Below are 23024 nucleotides of genomic sequence, written 5' to 3' on the forward strand. Positions count from 1 at the left end.
GGGGAGGGGATGGAGAGAGGGTGTGGTATGCTGCTGGTTAAAATATTTACTATGCTATGACCTTTCAGGAAATTGGCTTGTCCTACCTCTGTCTTTATTTGGCTTTTTTTTTAATCTTGAATAAGAGATGAGGATGAGCGATTACTAGTGAGCTGACTGGTTTATTGTAACTATAATGCTAGGTTTATCTGATTACTAAAGCAGTTTGTTCCTTGGTTTATTGTAACTATAATGCTACGTGTGTCTGATTACTAAAGCAGCGTCTTCTATTCGGTACATTTTGTTCTCTTGTGAGTGAACAGATGATGCTCTTGTCTCACGGCTCACGAGACGTCTCATTGTCCTACCTGTTGATTTGCTGTTTGGATTAGGATGGAGGGATCTGGTTGGCTACTGAGCTGTGGCTATGTGTGTTGGGGAGTAGCTGTCGGATGAAGATAGCTCTGTTCTGGATGTCATTAACTAATGTGATTCAAGATGATGGCGCCGACAGACGCTGTCGACCCGGTCGCTAGCTTCTACCCAACTTTGCAGATTTTTGTTGTTTTATTAATAATGCTTCCCACAGTTGAGTCAAGTTGGCTCGATGTCCTTTTGATGATGGACCATTCTTGATACACACAGAAAACTGTTGAGGGTGAAAAACTTAGCAGCGTTGCAGTTCTTGACACAAACCGGGCACCTACTACCGTAACCCTGTTTAAAGGCACTTTAATCTTTTGTCTTGCCCATTCACCCTCTGAATGACACACAATCCATGTCTCAATTGTCTCAAGGCTTAAAAATCCTTCTTTAACCTGTCTCCTCCCCTTCATCTACACTGATTGAAGTGGATTTAACAGGTGACATCAATAAGGGATCATAGCTCTCACCTGGATTCACCTGGTCAGTCCATGTCCTGCAAAGAGCAGGTGTTCTTCATGTTTGTTTGTTTTTTACTTGCACTAAATCATGACATGAGGTCTCTGCACCTACACAGTGAAAAGGCAAAGACATTCTGAATTCACTTGCAGTGACTTGGAACAGGGAATGAATTGGACTCACTCTGAACAGACACTTAACTAAGAACTGAGTCACGCATCAAAGCGATGCTCTCATTCTGTCACTCTCACATGGCCATTGATAGAGAATAGCTGTTTCCCAAAACTCCTGAAAAAACCAATACACTGCCTATGTGATGTCATCAGACCTTTGTCCTCTTTTGTGCTGGATGGTGATTGGCTCTAAGTTGCCAGCTCTGTTCCCTCTGAGCTCTCTTCTCAATGAGTTTGCTTCTTTGGTGATTGTTGCCGGGGACGGCCCCTGTGGCATTACGAGAGAGAGAGAGAGAACGAGAGAACGAGAGAGAGAGAGAGAAAGAGGGGGAAGAGAGAGAGAGACAGAGAGAGACAGAGAGAGAGACAGAAAGAGGGGGAAGAGAGAGAGACAGAGAGAGACAGAGAGACAGAGAGAGAGACAGAGAGACAGACAGAGAGACAGAGAGAGAGACAGAGAGACAGAGAGACAGAGAATATGGCGAGAGGGAAAAGAGAGTGATACATGAGGGAGGAGAGGCGTTTGTCGGCACGCAGTGCGGAACGTATCACACTTGATGCACGTTGCAGGAGACAGGCGACAGGCGAGACAGGAGACAGGCGACAGGCGACACAGGAGACAGGCGACAGGCGAGACAGGCGACACAGGTAGCACTGGGGACAGGATTGGCAATAGTTACCTCAGCAACAAAGTCAGAATTATGGCAAAAAACTTCCTATTTCTAAATGTTGTTCTCTACTTAAAATCATATTTTTAACCCATCCCTAACCTTAATCTTCATCTTAACCACACTGCTAAACGTATGCCTAACCCTAACCTTAAATTAAAACTAAAAAACGAATTAAAAAAAATTACAATATAGCCTTTTTTGCTTGTGTTAACTAGTGAGGACCTGGGGACAGGGCTAGAGGGCTTATACTGGGTTGACGTGCCAGTCGGAAAAAAGGAAACTCTGAAATGTCTGACTTGCTTCACCTGTTGTAGTGATACACGTGCCACGTTCAACCTGCTAGCAAGTCGAACGTTTCTGAGTTTACTAGTTCCGTCAAGCAGGTGACCGCGGAACAGACATCTGGCTGTTAGTGTTTCCGTGTGGCTCAGTTGATAGAGCATGGTGTTTGCAACGCCAGGGTTGTGGGTTCGATTCCCACGGGGGACCAGTATGGGGGGAAAAAAATGTATGAAATGTATGCATTCACTACTGTAAGTCGCTTTGGATAAGAGTGTCTGCTAAAATGTAAAAATGTATTTTTTTAAATCCATCCATCCTGACCCAGACAGCTTAGGGTAGCCTAGCGGTTAGAGCGTTGGACTAGTAACTGAAAGGTTGCAAGTTCAAATCCCTGAGCTGACAAGGTACAAATCTGTCGTTCTGCCCCCTAAACAAGACTGTCCACTGTTCCCTAGGCTGTCATTGAAAATAGGAATTTGTTCTTAACTGACTTGCCTAGTTAAAATAAAGGTTAAATAAAATAAAAATACAGACATTTGTAGATGAACAGGCAGTTTCCAAAGCCACAAGTAAACACCTAGTCATAATGAAGGTGGAACTATAACTCCTGGGGAGTTATGATATTTATCAGGAGAAAGAAATGGATCATTCAATGTAATGTTTTGTCCCAGCTAAGGTGTATTACACCATTACAGGTACCAGGCCTCAAAGAATAAAGACAGTAAGGGGGGTGTAGAGGACTGTCCATGTTAGCCAGAGTAGAGACAGTAAGGGGGACTGTCCATGTTAGCCAGAATAGAGACAGTAAGGGGGGTGTAGATGACTGTCCATGTTAGCCAGAGTGGAGACAGTAAGGGGGGTGTAGGGGACTGTCCATGTTAGCCAGAGTAGAGACAGTAAGGGGGGTGTAGATGACTGTCCATGTTAGCCAGAGTGGAGACAGTAAGGGGGGTGTAGGGGACTGTCCATGTTAGCCAGAGTGGAGACAGTAAGGGGGGTGTAGGGGACTGTCCATGTTAGCCAGAGTGGAGACAGTAAGGGGGGTGTAGGGGACTGTCCATGTTAGCCAGAGTGGAGACAGTAAGGGGGGTGTAGGGGACTGTCCATGTTAGCCAGAGTGGAGACAGTAAGGGGGGTGTAGGGGACTGTCCATGTTAGCCAGAGTGGAGACAGTAAGGGGGGTGTAGGGGACTGTCCATGTTAGCCAGAGTGGAGACAGTAAGGGGGGTGTAGGGGACTGTCCATGTTAGCCAGAGTGGAGACAGTAAGGGGGGTGTAGGGGACTGTCCATGTTAGCCAGAGTGGAGACAGTAAGGGGGGTGTAGATGACTGTCCATGTTAGCCAGAGTGGAGACAGTAAGGGGGGTGTAGGGGACTGTCCATGTTAGCCAGAGTGGAGACAGTAAGGGGGGTGTAGGGGACTGTCCATGTTAGCCAGAGTGGAGACAGTAAGGGGGGTGTAGGGGACTGTCCATGTTAGCCAGAGTGGAGACAGTAAGGGGGGTGTAGGGGACTGTCCATGTTAGCCAGAGTGGAGACAGTAAGGGGGGTGTAGGGGACTGTCCATGTTAGCCAGAGTGGAGACAGTAAGGGGGGTGTAGATGACTGTCCATGTTAGCCAGAGTGGAGACAGTAAGGGGGGTGTAGGGGACTGTCCATGTTAGCCAGAGTGGAGACAGTAAGGGGGGTGTAGGGGACTGTCCATGTTAGCCAGAGTGGAGACAGTAAGGGGGGTGTAGGGGACTGTCCATGTTAGCCAGAGTGGAGACAGTAAGGGGGGTGTAGGGGACTGTCCATGTTAGCCAGAGTGGAGACAGTAAGGGGGGTGTAGGGGACTGTCCATGTTAGCCAGAGTGGAGACAGTAAGGGGGGTGTAGGGGACTGTCCATGTTAGCCAGAGTGGAGACAGTAAGGGGGGTGTAGGGGACTGTCCATGTTAGCCAGAGTAGAGACAGTAAGGGGGGTGTAGGGGACTGTCCATGTTAGCCAGAGTGGAGACAGTAAGGGGGGTGTAGGGGACTGTCCATGTTAGCCAGAGTGGAGACAGTAAGGGGGGTGTAGGGGACTGTCCATGTTAGCCAGAGTGGAGACAGTAAGGGGGGTGTAGGGGACTGTCCATGTTAGCCAGAGTGGAGACAGTAAGGGGGGTGTAGGGGACTGTCCATGTTAGCCAGAGTGGAGACAGTAAGGGGGGTGTAGCGGACTGTCCATGTTAGCCAGAGTGGAGACAGTAAGGGGGGTGTAGGGGACTGTCCATGTCCAAAATCAGAACGGAGAACATCAGTATTTGATTACTTGTGAGATTATTCTTATTTTTAAATATATATAAACGCAACATGCAGCAATGAATTGGGAATACAAAATATAAATATTTTGGTCACATATATCTTTACATAAAGGTAGGGCGTGCTTCAGAGAAATAGTCAGGCTCTGGTTTCACCACCAATTCAATTCACGTTTTATTTGTTACATAAACAGAATAGGTGTGGACCTTACTGTGAAATGTTTACTTATAAGTCCTTATTAACCAACAATGCAGTTCAAGAAATAGTTAAAATATTTACTAAATCAACTGAAGTGAATTTTTTTTTTTTTTTTTAATCAAAATGTAACACAATAAATGTACATAATAATGTGGAGGCTCTATACAGGGTGTTACGGTACGTGGAGGCTCTATAAAGGGTGTTACGGTACAGGGTCAATATGGAGGCTCTATACAGGGTGTTACGGTACGTGGAGGCTCTATAAAGGGTGTTACGGTACAGGGTCAATATGGAGGCTCTATACAGGGTGTTACGGTACAGAGTCAATGTGGAGGCTCTATACAGGGTGTTACGGTATGTGGAGGCTCTATACAGGGTGTTACGGTACAGAGTCAATGTGGAAGCTATATACAGGGGGTACCGGTACAGAGTCAATGTGGAGGCTATATACAGGGGGAACTGGTACAGAGTCAATGTGGAAGCTATATACAGGGGGAACTGGTACAGAGTCAATGTGGACGCTATATACAGGGGGAACTGGTACAGAGTCAATGTGGAGGCTATATACAGGGTGTTACGGTACAGAGTCAATGTGGAGGCTATATACAGGGTGTTACGGTACAGAGTCAATGTGGAGGCTATATACAGGGTGTTACGGTACAGAGTCAATGTGGAGGCTATATACAGGGTGTTACGGTACAGAGTCAATGTGGAGGCTATATACAGGGTGTTACGGTACAGAGTCAATGTGGAGGCTATATACAGGGTGTTACGGTACAGAGTCAATGTGGAGGCTATATACAGGGTGTTACGGTACAGAGTCAATGTGGAGGCTATATACAGGGTGTTACGGTACAGAGTCAATGTGGAGGCTATATACAGGGTGTTACGGTACAGAGTCAATGTGCAGGGGTACAGGTTAGAGGTCATTTGTAAAGATAATAAACAGCGAGTAGCAGCAGTGTAAAAACAAAGGGGGGGGGTCAATGTAAATAGTCTGGGTGGCCATTGGATGAATTGTTCAGCAGTCTTATTGCTTGGTGGTAGAAGCTGTTAAGGAGCCTTTTGGTCCTAGACTTGCCGTGCGGTAGCAGAGAGAACAGTCTATTACTTGGGTGACTGGAGTCTTTGACCATTCTTTGGGGCCTTCTTCTGACACCGCCTAGTATATACAGTACCAGTCAACAGTTTGGACACACCTACTCATTCCAGGTTTTTTTTTTATTTTTACTATTTTCCACATTGTAAAATAATAGTGAAGAATTCAAAACTATGAAATAACACAAATGGAATCATGTAGTAACCAACAAAGTGTTAAACAAATCAAATATATTTGAGATTCTTCAAAGTAGCCACATTTTGCCTTGAAGACAGCTTTGCACACTCTTGGCATTCTCTCAACCAGCTTCATGAGGTAGTCACCTGGAATGCATTTCAATTAACAGGTGTGCCTTGTTAAAAGTTCATTTGTGGAATTTATTTCCTTCTTAATTAATGTGTTTGAGCTAATCAGTTGTGTTGTGACAAGGTAAGGGTGGTATATGGTAGATAGCACTATTTGGTAAAATACCAAGTCCATATTATGGCAAGACATCATTACTTTAAGACATGAAGGTCAGTCAATATATAAAATGTCAAGAACTTTGAAAGTTTCTTCAGGTGCAGTCGTAAAAACTATCAAGCACTATCATGTAACTGGCTCTCATGAGGATCGCCACAGGAAAGGAAGACCCAGAGTTACCTCTGCTGCAGAGGATAAATTCATTAGAGTTAACTGCATCTCAGATTGCAGCCCAAATAAATGCTTCAGAGTGCAAGTAACAGACACATCTCAACATCAACTTTTCAGAGGAGACTGCGTGAATCCGGCCTTCATGGTCGAGTTTCTGCAAAGAAACCACTATTAAAGGACACCAATAAGAAGAAGAGACTTGCTTGGGCCAAGAAACACAAGCAATGGACATTAGACAGGTGGAAATCTGTCCTTGGTCTGATGAGTCCAAATTTGAAATGTTTGGTTCCAATTGCCATGTCTTTGTGAGACGCAGAGTAGGTGAACGGATGATCTCCAAACACATTATTCCACCATCCCAGTGGCTTTAACCCAAGGGAACACATTATTCCACCATTCCAGTGGCTTTAACCCGAGGGAACACTTTATTCCACCATCCCAGTGGCTTTAACCCGAGGGAACACATTATTCCACCATTCCAGTGGCTTTAACCCGAGGGAACACATTATTCCACCATTCCAGTGGCTTTAACCCGAGGGAACACTTTATTCCACCATCCCAGTGGCTTTAACCCGAGGGAACACATTATTCCACCATTCCAGTGGCTTTAACCCGAGGGAACACATTATTCCACCATCCCAGTGGCTTTAACCCGAGGGAACACATTATTCCACCATTCCAGTGGCTTTAACCCGAGGGAACACATTATTCCACCATCCCAGTGGCTTTAACCCAAGGAAACCCATTATTCTACCATTCCAGTCCCTCTAACCCAAGGGAACACATTATTCGACCATTCCAGTGTTAATATCCACATTGATCCCCCCCACTCTGAGGCAATATAAATAATTCCCAACACTAGCCTGTTAGGGCTAGGGGGCAGTATTTGCACGGCTGGATAAAAAAAATGTACCCGATTTAATCTGGTTACTAATCCTACCCAGTAACTAGAATATGCATATACTTATTATATATGGATAGAAAACACTCTAAAGTTTCTAAAACTGTTTGAATGGTGTCTGTGAGTATAACAGAACTCATTTGGCAGGCAAAACCCTGAGACATTTTCTGACAGGAAGTGGATACCTGATGTGTTGTATTACCTTTAAACCTATCCCATTGAAAAACACAGGGGCTGAGGAATATTTTGGCACTTCCTATTGCTTCCACTAGATGTCACCAGCCTTTACAAAGTGTTTTGAGTCTTCTGGAGGGAGATCTGACCGAACAAGAGCCATGGAACGATGATGGCCCATTAGACACCTGGCGCGCGAGTTCATGTTGGGTACCCTCGTTCCAATACGTTATAAAAGAGTATGCATTCGTCCACCTTGAATATTATTCATGTTCTGGTTAAAAAAGGCCCTAATGATTTATGCTATACAACGTTTGACATGTTTGAACGAACGTAAATATATTTTTTCCCCTCGTTCATGACGAGAAGTCCGGCTGGCTTAGATCATGTGCTAACAAGACGGAGATTTTTGGACATAAATGATGAGCTTTTTTGAACAAAACTACATTCGTTATGGACCTGTGATACCTGGAAGTGACATCTGATGAAGAAAATCAAAGGTAATGGATTATTTACATAGTATTTTCGATTTTAGATCTCCCCAACATGACGTCTAGTCTGTATCGCAACGCGTATTTTTCTGGGCGCAGTGCTCAGATTATTGCAAAGTGTGATTTCCCAGTAAGGTTATTTTTAAATCTGGCAAGTTGATTGCGTTCAAGAGATGTAAATCTATAATTCTTTAAATGACAATATAATATTTTACCAATGTTTTCTAATTTTAATTATTTAATTTGTGACGCTGACTTGACTGCCGGTTATTGGAGGGAAACGATTTCCTCAACATCAATGCCATAGTAAAACGCTGTTTTTGGATATAAATATGAACTTGATAGAACTAAAAATGCATGCATTGTCTAACATAATGTCCTAGGAGTGTCATCTGATGGAGATTGTAAAAGGTTAGTGCATCATTTTAGCTGGTTTTATGGTTTTGGTGACCCTGTCTTTGAATTGACAAAACATTACACACAACTCTTGTAAATGTACTGTCCTAACATACTCTAAATTTATGCTTTCGACGTAAAACCTTTTTGAAATCGTAAAACGTGGTTAGATTAAGGAGATGTTTATCTTTCAAAGGGTGTAAAATAGTTGTATGTTTGAAAAATTTGAATTTTGACATTTATTTGGATTCAAATTTGCCGCTCTTGAAATGCACCTGCTGTTGATGGAGTGCACCACGGGGGGGACGCCTGCGTCCCACCTAGCCCATAGAGGCTAGCCAATTGAGACACATACACACACAAAATCACACACAAACACACCCACAGAATGTAAATAACGCCCAACGCTAGCCAATATAGTGTCAATGTAAATAACGCCCAACGCTAGCCAATATAGCGTCAATGTAAATAACGCCCAACGCTAGCCAATATAGCGTCAATGTAAATAACGCCCAACGCTAGCCAATATAGCGTCAATGTAAATAACGCCCAACGCTAGCCAATATAGCGTCAATGTAAATAACGCCCAACGCTAGCCAATATAGCGTCAATGTAAATAACGCCCAACGCTAGCCAATATAGCGTCAATGTAAATAACGCCCAACGCTAGCCAATATAGCGTCAATGTAAATAACGCCCAACGCTAGCCAATATAGCGTCAATGTAAATAACGCCCAACGCTAGCCGATATAGCGTCAATGTAAATAACGCCCAACGCTAGCCAATATAGCGTCAATGTAAATAACGCCCAACGCTAGCCAATATAGCGTCGATGTAAATAACGCCCAACGCTAGCCAATATAGCGTCGATGTAAATAACGCCCAACGCTAGCCAATATAGCGTCGAGTGCCAGGTGTGGATTCCTGATTAGCTCTCTTGGCACTAAGTGGACCTCACAGCCATTTGACATGTAATATTGTTTTTGCCGTCTGACTTCTTCCTGTCGCACAGTGGTGGGAACAGCACTGAAGACGCACAGCGGTATCCCTTTGGGGTTTGTGAGGCGTTTAAAGGGATACCGTTTAAAGGGAACGAAAGCTGGAAAAGCTTGGAACTTACTGTATGGTATTTATACGACTGGGTAAGTGGGTTTGACTGTCTGAGTTTTCCTTTGACACGTCGTTCATTCAGTATTTAATAGGTCAGTTGAATGATCGTTACAGCAAATTATTTCATGTTGATTTATAAACATCTAGTATTAAGTGACCTTCAATTGAAGTGTTACTGATACGCTGTTGCAATGATAAACGCTCTTTTAGTTGAGGTATAAGGTTGCTTTGATGACTATGTGGATTCTAATAAATCAACGTATTTGTTAGGGGCTGGTGCATGTTCATTAGAGCAGATCAGGTCATATTGAGTTAGACATAGTAAAACTTTCATCTTGGTGAATTGTTGTATCCTCACCCTTTTCGTCAGATCATTTAGTTGTAAAAACAAATAACAAAGGGAGCCTTGAATAATTAAACGATGAAATAACAGCATCATGTTGGATAAAGCTGTAAGGAATGCATGTGACTGCTGTGCTTTTAGTGTATTTGTTGTGTTGTTCCAAATGGTCAGATTATTTTTTGTTGTTCTAACAGCAGATGCTTGATACACATACTGTAATTAACATGCATCAATCACTCCTCCTACCATCCTCCTTCTCCTTCTCCTTCTCCTCCTCCTCCTTCTCCTCTCTCCTTCTTCTCCTTCTCCTCCTCTTTCGTCTCCTCCTCCTTCTTGGTATTATATTACAATTATTCATATTATTATCATTGGTAAGCTTAGTAGCCTTGTATCGGGCTGTAGTCCTAAGAGCTGTAGTCCTAAGAGCTGTAGTCCAAAGAGCTGTAGTCCTAAGAGCTGTAGTCCTAAGAGCTGTAGTCCTAAGAGCTGTAGTCCTAAGAGCTGTAGTCCAAAGAGCTGTAGTCCAAAGAGCTGTAGTCCAAAGAGCTGTAGTCCAAAGAGCTGTAGTCCAAAGAGCTGTAGTCCAAAGAGCTGTAGTCCAAAGAGCTGTAGTCCTAAGAGCTGTAGTCCTAAGAGCTGTAGTCCTAAGAGCTGTAGTCCTAAGAGCTGTAGTCCTAAGAGCTGTAGTCCTAAGAGTAGTAACCAGTTTAATTCGGGTACGTTTTTTATCCTGCCGTGCAAATACTGCCCCCTAGCCCCAACAGGTTAACCAATTCTGATATGTTGAACGGTGTGGTAGGCGTAGAACTGAATCGTACAGTATTGTACCGCTTGAAAGAGGAATTTAGATAACATTACCATTATATCAGCACGCTTGTCACTCTTGTTCAACAACTATTGAATCGCTTTTGCATGAGCTCCAAAGGGATAACTTGAAATAACATGATATAGGTTAATTAAATAATCAAAAAGGAAATGTGATTATTTATTAGCCAAGTGGTTAGAAGTATTTAGGCCTCAAAATCCTTGTCCGAAGAGATACTGTTACATGTAGGTCTATATTGTTTATGGGTTGAAGATATAGAGATATAGAGACTGACTCAGTCTTTTTTCTATAATCAAGACACCTGCTGGTAACTCTTAACTGGTTAGGACAGCTCCTGAGGGTGTCCTGAATATCTGTCGACCAAGGTGGAACTCTTATGACAAAAGAGGCTTCATGCATAGCAAGTTAAGGTATTAAGACTAAACAAGATGCTCTCTGAGGCATACAGCTCAATGGTGGTTAAACAAGGAAACTAGTATGATAATGACATCACTTACTATAATAATGGTCATAAATACAATAAGAAGATGAAGAAAAAGGAGGGTATAGAGCCGCTTGTATATTATGTGTGTCAAACAGGTGCTGTTGAGATGACAATACTGTTGTATTTCTGCCAGTCTGGAACAATGTAAACAACACTAAAGAAAATTATCATTAACACCAGGGAGTCTGTTCTAACGAAAACAAAATTGTGAGGCCTTTGTTATGGCATAGCAACGTTGAATTCAATTGCTTTATCCAACATTATGTGGTTGCATGAGGTTTGGTGCTCATGGAAACAGTAGTCTATTTAACAAACACTCAAACAGGCAACACAAGCAGGATCTGAATTATTTATTTAGATACAGTTGAAGTCGGAAGATTACATACAATTATGTTGATGTCATTAAAACTCGTTTTTTAACCACTCCACAAATGTCTTGTTAACAAACTATAGTTTTGGCATGTCGGTCAGGACATCTACTTTGTGCATGACACAAGTAATTTTTCCATCAATTGTTTACAGACAGATTTCACTTATTATTATTATTATTATTATTATTATTATTATTATTATTATATTATTTCACTGCATCACAATTCCGGTGGGTCAGAAGTTTACATACACTAAGTTGACTATGCCTCTAAACAGCTTGGAAAATTCCAGAAAATGATGTCATGGCTTTAGAAGCTTCTGATAGGCTAGTTGACATCATTTGAGTCAATTGGCAGTGTACCTGTGGATGTATTTCAAGGCCTACCTTCACACTCAGTGCCTCTTTGCTTGACATCACGGGAAAATCAAAAGAAATCAGCCAAGACCTCAGAAAAAGAATGGTAGCCCTCCACAAGTCTGGTTCATCCTTGGGAGCAATTTCCAAACGTCTGAATGTACCACGTTCATCTGTACAAACAATAGTATAAACACCATGGGACCACGCAGCCGTCATACCGCTCAGGAAGGAGACGCATTCTGTCTGCTAGAGATGAACGTACTTTGGTGTGAAAAGTTCAAATAAATCCCAGAACAACAACAAAGGACCTTGTGAAGATGCTGGAGGAAACAGGTACAAAAGCATCTATATCCACAGTAAAACAAGTCCTATGTCGACATAACCTGAAAGACTACTCAGCAAGGAGGAAGCCACTGCCCCAAAACCGCCATAAATATGCCAGACTATGGTTTGCAACTGCACATCGGGACAAGGTCGTACTTTTTGGAGAAATGTCCTCCAGTCTGTTGAAACAAAAATAGAACTGTTTGGCCAAAATGACCATCGTTATGTTCGGAGGAAAGAGGGGGAGTCTTTCAAGCCGAAGAACACCATCCCAACCGTGAAGCACGGGGGTGGTAGCATCATGTTGTGGGGGTGCTTTGCTGCAGGAGGGACTGGTGCACTTCACAAAATAGATGGCATCATGAGGTAGGAAAAATGTAGATATATTGAAGCAAAATCTCAAGACATCAGTCATGAAGTTAAAGCTTGGTAGCGAATGGTTCTTCCAAATGGACAATGACCCAAAGCATACTTCCAAAGTTGTGGCAAAATGGCTTAAGGACAACAAAGTCAAGGTATTGGAGTGGCCATCACAAAGCCCTGACCTCAATCCTATAGAAAATTTGTGAGCAGAACTGAAAAAGCGTGTGTGAGCAGGGAGGCCTAAAACCTGACTCAGTTACACCAGCTCTGTCAGGTGGAATGGGCCAAAATTCACCCAACTCATTGTGGGAGGCTTGTGGAAGGCTCACCGAAACGTTTGACCCAAGTTAAACAATTTAAATGCAATGTACCAAATAGTAATTGAGTGTATGTAAACTTCTGACCCACTGGGAATGTAATGAAAGAAATAAAAGCTAAAATAAATCATTCTCTCTACTATTATTCTGACATTTCGCTTTCTTAAAATGAAGTGGTGATCCTAACTGACCTAAGACAGGGAATTTTTTACAAGGATTAAATGTCTGAAATTGTGAAACACTGAGTTAAAATGTATTTGTCTAAGGTGAATGTAAACGTCCAACTTCAACTGTATATACAGTACCTACAGAAATCAGACAGATCCTGCTTGTGTTGCTTGTTAAACGTAAATAATGAATATATACATGTTAAACGTAAATCATTCATATATATATATGAATGATTTTCGTTTAATAGTAAAAGGCCATTGATTAAAAACCTAATAAAGTGTTTCCTGTCATTTTAGCAACACACTGTATAAGAAAAGGAGCCAATTCAATGGCTGATGATTACGTTTCAGAACTGTGGACAGCTATATTTTTCAGCATAGGGCTGAGTGACTCATTCCTGGCTTTCGTTCAAAATAGGTTATACTATAATGCAGGGTTAAATAAACACTATTTCTGATTGTCTAACACAGGCAGTCTCTCCTCTAGCTACAGCTCATTCCCGTTTTGATTATTATGTGGATTATAATAAATTGAGATATTTGTGAGGGTTGATGCATTTTTTTCGTGAAGGACAATCACGTCTGTGATGTTGAGTTAGAAATGTACAACTTTATAGTACTTAAGCCACGAATACATTACAACTTTGTCCTTTTTTGGCCATTAGGCTTTACAATAGGACTCAACTCTGACTGATCGCAGCATCTATCAGTGGTCTGAACTGTGACACAAATACGTTTTTTCACACTTAGCCCAGCTATTAGACTATCCTTTTGTAAATTAATGGAGGTGTGAATGTTTTCTGTCCCAGAGTCTCTATCCTCTCACACTAGAGTCCTGCATCAGGGCAACAACATCTGCTGATCCCGGAGTTCAGAGAGAACGTGGGTAAATACAACACTGAGAGTCCTGCCTTATGGTTTCAGAGAGAAGCCAGCTGCTAGCCTGCGACTAGGCACAGTGGATGATAGCCTTTTCTTGCACAGCAATTTGAAGAAATCCGATTGATGAATGGACTGTTTTTTAAGTTATTGTTTTAGTAGCTACATTTTACATTTTAGTCATTTAGCAGATGCTCTTATCCAGAGCAACTTACAGTAGTGAATGCATACATTTCACACATTTTTTTCTCTGTACTGGTCCCCCATGGGAATCGAACCCACAACCCTGGCGTTGCAAACACCATGCTCTACCAACTGAGCCACACGGGACCTACAGTGAGGAGTATAGTATCTCTGATCTATGTAGTTTTAGATATAGTATCTCTGGTCTATATGGTAAGAGATATAGTATCTCTGATCTATGTGGTAATATATATAGTATCTCTGATTTATGTGGTAATAGATATAGTATATCTGGTCTATATGGTAAGAGATATAGTATCTCTGATCTACAGTGATGGAAAAAAGTATTTGAACCCCTTCTGATTTTGTACGTTTGCCCACAGACAAAGTAATGATCAGTCTATAATTTAATGGTAGATTTATTTGAACAGTGAGAGACAGAATAACAATGAGAAAATCCCGAAAAATGCATGTCAAAAATGTTATAAATTGATTTGCATTTTAATGAGGGAAATAAGTATTTGACCCCTCTGCAAAACATGACTTAGTATTTGATGGCAAAACCCTTGTTGGCAATCACAGAGGTCAGATGTTTCTTGTAGTTGGCCACCAGGTTTGCACAAATCTCAGGAGGGATTTTGTCCCACTCCTCTTTGCAGATCTTCTCCAAGTCATTAAGGTTTTGAGGCTGACGTTTGGCAACTCGAACCTTCAGCTCCCTCCACAGATTTTCTATGGGATTAAGGTCTGGAGACTGGCTAGGCCACTCCAGGACCTTAATGTGCTTCTTCTTGAGCCACTCCTTTGTTGCCTTGGCCGTGTGTTTTGGGTCATTGTCATGCTGGAATACTCATCCTCGACCCATTTTCAATGCCCTGGCTGAGGGAAGGAGGTTCTCACCCAAGATTTGACGGTACATGGCCCCGTCCATCGTCCCTTTGATGCTGTGAAGTTGTCCTGTCCCCTTAGCAGAAAAACACCCCCAAAGCATAATGTTTCCACCTCCATGTTTGACGGTGGGGATGGTGTTCTTGGGGTCATAGGCAGCATTCCTCCTCTAAACACGGCGAGTTGAGTTGATGCCAAAGAGCTCCATTTTGGTCTCATCTGACCACAACACTTTCACCCAGTTGTCCTCTGAATCATTCAGATGTTCATTGGCAAACTTCAGACGGGCATGTGTATGTGCTTTTTTGAGCAGGGGGACCTTGCGGGCGCTGCAGGATTTCAGTCCTTCACGGCGTAGTGTGTTACCAGTTGTTTTCTTGGTGACTATGTGCCCAGCTGCCTTGATATCATTGACAAGATCCTCCCGTGTAGTTCTGGGCTGATTCCTCACCGTTCTCATGATCATTGCAACTCCACGAGGTGAGATCTTGCATGGAGCCCCAGGCCGAGGGAGATTGACAGTTCTTTTGTGTTTCTTCCATTTGCGAATAATCGCACCAACTGTTGTCACCAACTGTTGTCACCTTCTCACCAAGCTGCTTGACGATGGTCTTGTTTTTATTTATTTCGCCTTTATTTAACTTTTTGGGGCTAGGGGGCAGTATTTTCACGGCTGGATAAAAAAACGTACCCGATTTAATCTGGTTACTAATCCTACCCAGTAACTAGAATATGCATATACTTATTATATATGGATAGAAAACACCCTAAAGTTTCTAAAACTGTTTGAATGGTGTCTGTGTATAACAGAACTCATTTGGCAGGCAAAACCCTGAGACATTTTCTGACAGGAAGTGGATACCTGATGTGTTGTATTACCTTTAAGCCAATGCCATTGAAACACACAGGGGCAGATTAATGTTTTGGCACTTCCTATTGCTTCCACTAGATGTCACCAGCCTTTACAAAGTGTTTTGAATCTTCTACTATGAGATCTGACCGAACAAGAGCCTTGGAACGGTGATGGCCGATTAGACTCTGGCACGCGAGGTCATGTTGGGTACCCTCGTTCCAAAACGTTTTAAAAGAGAATGCATTCGTCCACCTTGAATATTATTCATGTTCTGGTTAAAAAAGGCACTAATGATTTATGCTATACAACGTTTGACATGTTTGAACGAACGTAAATATATTTTTTCCCCTCGTTCATGAAGTGAAGTCCGGTGGGCTTAGATCATGTGCTAACAACACAGAGCTTTTTGGACATAAATGATGAGCTTTTTTGAACAAAACTACATTCGTTATGGACCTGGGATTCCTGGAAGTGACATCTGATGAAGAGAATCAAAGGTAATGGATTATTTACATAGTATTTTCGATTTTAGATCTCTCCAACATGGCCGTTTGTCTGTATCGCAAAGCGTATTTTTCTGGGCGCAGTGCTCAGATTATTGCAAAGTGTGATTTCCCAGTAAGGTTATTTTTAAATCTGGCAAGTCGATTGCGTTCAAGAGATGTAAATCTATAATTCTTTAAATGACAATATAATATTTTACCAATGTTTTCTAATTTTAATTATTTAATTTGTGGTGCTGACTTGACTGCCGGTTATTGAAGGGAAACGATTTCCTGAACATCAACGCCATAGTAAAACGCTGTTTTTGGATATAAATATGAACTTGATAGAACTAAAAATGCATGCATTGTCTAACATAATGTCCTAGGAGTGTCATCTGATGGAGATTGTAAAAGGTTAGTGCATCATTTTAGCTGGTTTTATGGTTTTGGTGACGCCTGTCTTTGAATTGACAAAACATTACACACAGCTATTGTCAATGTACTCTCCTAACTTTATGCTTTCGCCGTAAAACCTTTTTGAAATCGGACAACGTGGTTAGATTAAGGAGATGTTTATCTTTCAAAGGGTGTAAGATAGTTGTATGTTTGAAAAATTAGAATTTTGACATTTATTTGGTTTCAAATTTGCCGCTCTTGATATGCACCTGCTGTTGATAGGGTGCACCACGGGTGGCACGCTAGCGTCCCACATAGCCCCAAGAGGTTTTAACCAGGTATGCAAGTTGAGAACAAGTTCTCATTTACAATTGCGACCTGGCCAAGATAAAGCAAAGCAGTTCGACACATACAACAGAGTTACACGTGGAGTAAAACAAACATACAGTCAATAATACAGTAGAAAAATAAGTCTATACACATTGTGCAGAAATGAGGTGAGATAAGGGAGGTAAAGGCAAAAAAGGCCATGGTGGCAGAGTAAATACAATATAGCAAGTAAAACACTGGAATGGTAGATTTGTAGTGGAAGAAAGTGCAAAGTAGAAATAGAAATAATGGGGTGTAAAGGAGCTAAATAAATAAATACAGTAGGGGAAGAGGTAGTTGTTTGGGCTAAATTATAGATGGACTATGTACAGGTGCAGTGATCTGTGAGCTGCTCTGACAGCTGGTGCTTAAAGCTAGTGAGGGAGATAAGTGTTTCCAGTTTCAGAGGTTTTGTAGTTTGTTCCAGTCATTGGCAGCAGAGAACTGGAAGGAGAGATGGCCAAAGGAGGAATTAATTGGCTTTGGGGGTGACCAGAGAGATATACCTGCTGGAGCGCGTGCTACAGGTGAGTGCTGCTATGGTGACCAGTGAGCGGAGATAAGGAGCGACTTTACCTAGCAGGGTCTTGTAGATGACCTGGAGCCAGTGGGTTAGGCGACGAGTATGAAGCGAGGGCCAGCCATTCCAGCCTTGTGTAGGTCTACAATCTTGTACCTGACATCCTTGGAGAACTCTTTGGTCTTGGCCATGGTGGAGAGTTTGGAATCTGATTGATTGATTGCTTCTGTGGACAGGTGTCTTTTATACAGGTAACAAGCTGAGATTAGGAGCACTCCCTTTAAGAGTGTGCTCCTAATCTCAGCTCGTTACCTGTATAAAAGACACCTGGGAGCCAGAAATCTTTCTGATTGAGAGGGGGTGAAATACTTATTTCCCTCATTAAAATGCAAATCAATTTATAACATTTTTGACATGCGTTTTTCTGGATATTTTTGATGTTATTCTGTCTCTCACTGTTCAAATAAACCTTCCATTAAAATTATAGACTGATCATTTCTTTGTCAGTGGGCAAACGTACAAAATCAGCAGGGGATCAAATACTTTTTTCCCTCACTCTAGCTGTAAATTAATTCATGCAGGAAAAGTGGAATAATACCCTTCTGTCTGTAGTCATAAAAACAATTAGGCTAAATAAATTGATGTTATTTTGTTTGGTAACTGATCGGCTCTCAGGAACTCATAGGAGAAGGCTTTTTTCTTCAAAATAATCATTAATTCAAAAGGTTAAACCCAAAGGTTTTAGGCCCGCCAGTATATTCAATTAGATTACCAGGTTAATCTTTCATTATGTTATAATAATTCATGCCTTCTGGGAATGTTCTAAAGTCTAAAAGTTATGGGCGGAGTTAGAAAGTTGACTGTCAGAAGTATTACAATGGAAATTAACTTTTAATGTGTCTGTCTATGTATTTCAAGACATGGCATTTTAGGGTGCAGTGAGATACCCGATGGGTTGGACGACCAACCAATCAACCAATCCTCCATCGGTAACACAATGGAAAGGTCAAATGCTTTATCATCTGAATTTTGAAAGGGCGACGGAAGGAAACAAAATGGTGCAGTTTGAGGCCATGTGGTGGAGAATGATGCAGGCGCTGGAGATGGGGGGTGTGAGCAATGTGGGTCTACCATGTGTGATATAGTTCATGTTTGTGCGATGTTGTCGTTTGTATGTTTTGTATTGTAAATTATAACATTTTACAAACAAACAAAAAATACATAGGAAAAATGACAGCTGACAACATAAATCTGAGTATTCATTATGAATAGGATTTAGTTGATTTAGTTTACATTTTTCATTGTACCCACAATGTCACAAATATACACACACAAACACACACACACACACACACCGTGAGCAGATTTGCAACGAAGACACAGCGAGTCAGTAAGCAGGTACGAACGTAAAGTGAATACAAGAGTAGCGTATGAACATCAACACAGAAACTGTAACGGTCGTAGGGACCAAGGCGCCGCGGGTTGAGTGCTCATATTTAACTTTTAATGTGAACACTTCATAAACAAAAACAAGAAAACTATAACCGGACGACAACCAGTCTTGCAGGCAACACACACACACACACACACACACACACACACACACACACACACACACACACACACACACACCACACACACACACACACACACACACACACACACACACACACACACACACACACACACACACACACACACACACACAGCTATGCAAAGAACAACCTCCCACAAATCCCATGACAAACACATTCCTATTTATAGGACCTTCAATCAGAGGCAACGAAAGACAGCTGCCTCCAATTGAAGGCCCCAACCCCAATTACCTAAACATAGAAATAGAAATGACTAGACAGAACATAGAAATACACTAACATAGAACAATGACAAAAATCCCAGAATACATAAACCAAACACCCCTCTACATACACACACACCCCAAACCATATAAAACAAATACCCCCTGCCACGTCCTGACCAAACTATAATAACAAATAACCCCTTTACTGGTCAGGACGTGACAAATACTGCCTGATGGGTGATAACAGCAGAGTTACAGGGGGAGTGATGGAGTCCATGTGTGCCTGATGATGAGGCGCAGGTGAGCGTAATAATGGTTGCCAGGACCGGTGGTTAGTAGACCAGCGATGTCGATGGGGGTAGCAGGAGTAGACGTGACAGTCCCCCCCCGAGACGCGGCTCCAGCCGCAGGACGATGCCGGCCACGAGGACGGCCCCCGAAGGCGAGGAGCGGGCCGGTCCGGATGGCAAAGGTGGAAATCTCAGATAATGTTGGGATCTAGAATGACGTCCACCGGAATCCAACACCGCTCCTCTGGACCGTACCCCTTCCAGTCCAGCAGGTACTGGAGCCCCACAATGTCGGGAGTCCAGGAGGGATCTGATAGCATCCCTCGATGTCCATGGGAGGCGGAGGGGTGTCATGGGGGAAGGCATCAGCTAGGGGACCAGGAACCACCGGCCTGAGGAGGGAAACATGAAAAGAGGGTGAGATCCGGTAGTTAGTGGGGGAACTGTAATGGGTAAGTTACCTCATTGATTTTGAATGGCCCCACAAATCAGGGGCTCACCTTCCGACAGGGCAGGCGGAACGGAAAGTTCCTGGTGGAGAGCCAGAAGCGATCACCAGGATGGAACACGGGAGCCTCACTGCGGTGGCGGTCTGCCTGCTCTTTTCTGGCGGCGGACGGTGCGTTGGAGCCTTACGTGGGCAGCGTTTTCAAACCTCCTCTGCACGCTGGAACCACTCGTCCACCGCAAGAGCTTCCGTCTGGCATGGGGCCAGGCCCAGCGGAGCTGTTCGATGGCGGGCCGGTACCAACGGGAGAAGGGTTACGGTACTTGGTGGTGAAGTTGATACACGGACGTAGACCACCCTCCTTCTTGGCCATGAAGAAGAAATCTGCCGACGCAGAGGAGGTGGATGAAACACTGTTGGAGAGCCTCCTGGATGTACTCCTCCATAGCCTTAGTTTCAGCCACCGATAGGGGGCCGACACAGCTGCACGGAGGCACAGAGTCTGCGAATGGGTCGATGGCACAGTCCCGGGCACGTTGTTGATGGAGACAGTTGATGTGGATCTTGGAAAAAACCTCCCAGAGACCCTGGTAAACCACCGGGATGTCGGCCTGGAGGGCAACCACAGGACTCTCAAACAACATGGAACCACAGGATAAGGGATAGCAAGTCTTCCGATATCCGGGTGCCCAGGCAGTAATCTCCATCCTCGACCAGGAGATGGTGGGGTCGTGCGTTGGAGTCACAGGAGGCCATGGAGGACTTTGTGCCCCGATGATGAGAAAGGGAAGTCTTTCTTAGTGCAGGGGTTCCATGCTGATGGTGAGTGGTGCTGTGATGTATTTGATTGCCCTAGATCCCAGTGGTTGATTATCCAAAGCTTGAACCGGAAACAGAAAATGTATGAGGTGATGTTCAGAGAGGAGGTGAGAGCTTGGTCAATAAAATTCCCCGCGGCATCGGAGTCCACTAGAGCTGTAGATACCACAGATGAGGGACAGCCAGCTAGTGAAATCGGTACTAAAAAAGGGTTTGGCGGAAAGTGATGATGGAATACTCACGCCTACCCCAGGAGATGGATGATCACAGGGCCATCCTCTGCTCGGGTTGGGACATAGCGGAAATTGTTGAAACTGGTGCCTCTCCTGACCATAATAGGGACAGAGCCCCAGCTGTCTCTGACCTCGTCGCTCAGCTGCAGGGAGGCGTATGGCTCTTACCTCAGGGGTTCCGGCTCTGAATCAGAACAGTAAATGATGGAGGGAGAGAGGTGATGGGGGTACCAACGCTCCGGAAGAAGTTTATCCAGACCGATGGCCATCGCGATGACTGCGTACAAGGAGAGGTTGTCGTATCGGCATGCCAACTCCGTCTGGACCTCTTCGCACACAATCCTCCTCTGAATAAGGCGCGGAGTGCCAGGCTCATTCCACTGTACGGAAGGTGAGGGCATACTCCTGCCGTAGTGGATGGTCGAAGTCTCCTCTGAAAACAGGCATATACAGTTGAAGTCGGAAGTTTACACACCTTAGCCAAATACATTTAAACACAGTTCACAATTCCTGTCATTTAATCCTAGTAAAAATGCCCTGTCTTAAGTCAGTTGGGATCACCACTTTATTTTGAGAATGTGAAATGTCAGAATAATAGTAGAGATAATGATTTACTTCAGCTTTTATTTAATTCATCACATTCCCAGTGGTTTAGAATTGTACATGCACTCAATTAGTATTTGGTAGGAATGCCTTTAAATTGTTTAACTTGGGTCAAACGTTTCAGGTAGCCTTCCACAAGCTTCCCACAATAAGTTGGGTGAATTTTGGCCCATTCCTCCTGACAGAGCTGGTGTAACTGAGTCAGGTTTGTAGGCCTCCTTGCTCGCACGCTCTTTTTTAGTTCAGGGCTTTGTGATGGCCACTCCAATACCTTGACTTTGTTGTCCTTAAGCCATTTTGCCAAAACTTTGGAAGTATTCTTGGGGTCATTGTCCCTTTGGATGACCCATTCGCGACCAAGCTTTAATTTCTGGACTGATGTCTTGAGATGTTGCTTCAATATATCCACATCATTTTTCTTCCTCATGAAGCCATCTATTTTGTGAAGTGCACCAGTCCCTCCTGCAGCAAAGCACCCCCACAGCATGATGCTGCAACCCCTGTGCTTCACGATTGGGATGGTGTTCTTCGGCTTGCAAGCCTCCCCCTTTTTCATCCAAACATAATGATGATAATTATAACCAAACAGTTGTATTTTTGTTTCATCAGACCAGAGGACATTTCTCCAAAAAGTATGATCTTTGTCCCCATGTGCATTTGCAAATCGTAGTCTGACTTGTTTATAGCGTTTTTGGAGCAGTGGCTTCTTCCTTGCTGAGCGGCCTTTCAGGTTACATCGATATAGGACTCGTTTTACTGTGGATATAGATACTTTTGTACCTGTTTCCTCCAGCATCTTCACAAGGTCCTTTGCTGTTGTTCTGGGATTCATTTGCACTTTTCACACCAAAGTACGTTCATCTCTAGGAGACATAACGAGTCTCCTTCCTGAGCGGCATGACGGCTGTGTGGTCCCATGGTGTTTATACTTGAGTACTATTGTTTGTACAGATGAACGTGGTACATTCAGGCGTTGGAAATTGCTCCCAAGGATGAACGAGACTTGTGGAGGTCTACAAAAAATTCTGATGTCCTGGTTGATTTTTTTTAATTTTTCCATGATGTCAAGCAAAGAGGCACTGAGTTTGAAGGTAGGCCTTGAAATACATCCAAAGGTACACTTCCAATTGACTCAAATTATGTCAATTAGCCTATCAGAAGCTTCTAAACCATGACATTATTTTCTGTAATTTTCCAAGCTGTTTAAAAGTCACAGTCAACTTAGTGTATGTAAACGTCTGACCCACTGGAATTGTTATACGGTGAATTATAAGTGAAATAATCTGTCTGTAAAGAATTGTTGGGAAAATTACTTGTGTCATGCACAAAGTAGATGTCCCAACCGACTTGTCAAAACTATAGTTTTTTAACAAGAAATGTGTGGAGTGGTAAACTTCCAACTTCGACTGTATAGAACTACTGTAGC

At 43.1% G+C, this 23024-nt stretch overlaps 1 protein-coding gene across 1 annotated transcript in view; it reads left to right on the top strand.

Moving 5' to 3' along the window:
• Nucleotides 1-23024, top strand: part of csmd2 (CUB and Sushi multiple domains 2) — an 854766-nt gene that overhangs the window by 258162 nt on the left and 573580 nt on the right.

The sequence above is a fragment of the Salmo salar genome, chromosome 14 (genome assembly GCF_965601325.2).
Source record: "Salmo salar chromosome 14, fSalSal1, whole genome shotgun sequence".
In the NCBI taxonomy this organism is placed as follows: domain Eukaryota; kingdom Metazoa; phylum Chordata; class Actinopteri; order Salmoniformes; family Salmonidae; genus Salmo; species Salmo salar.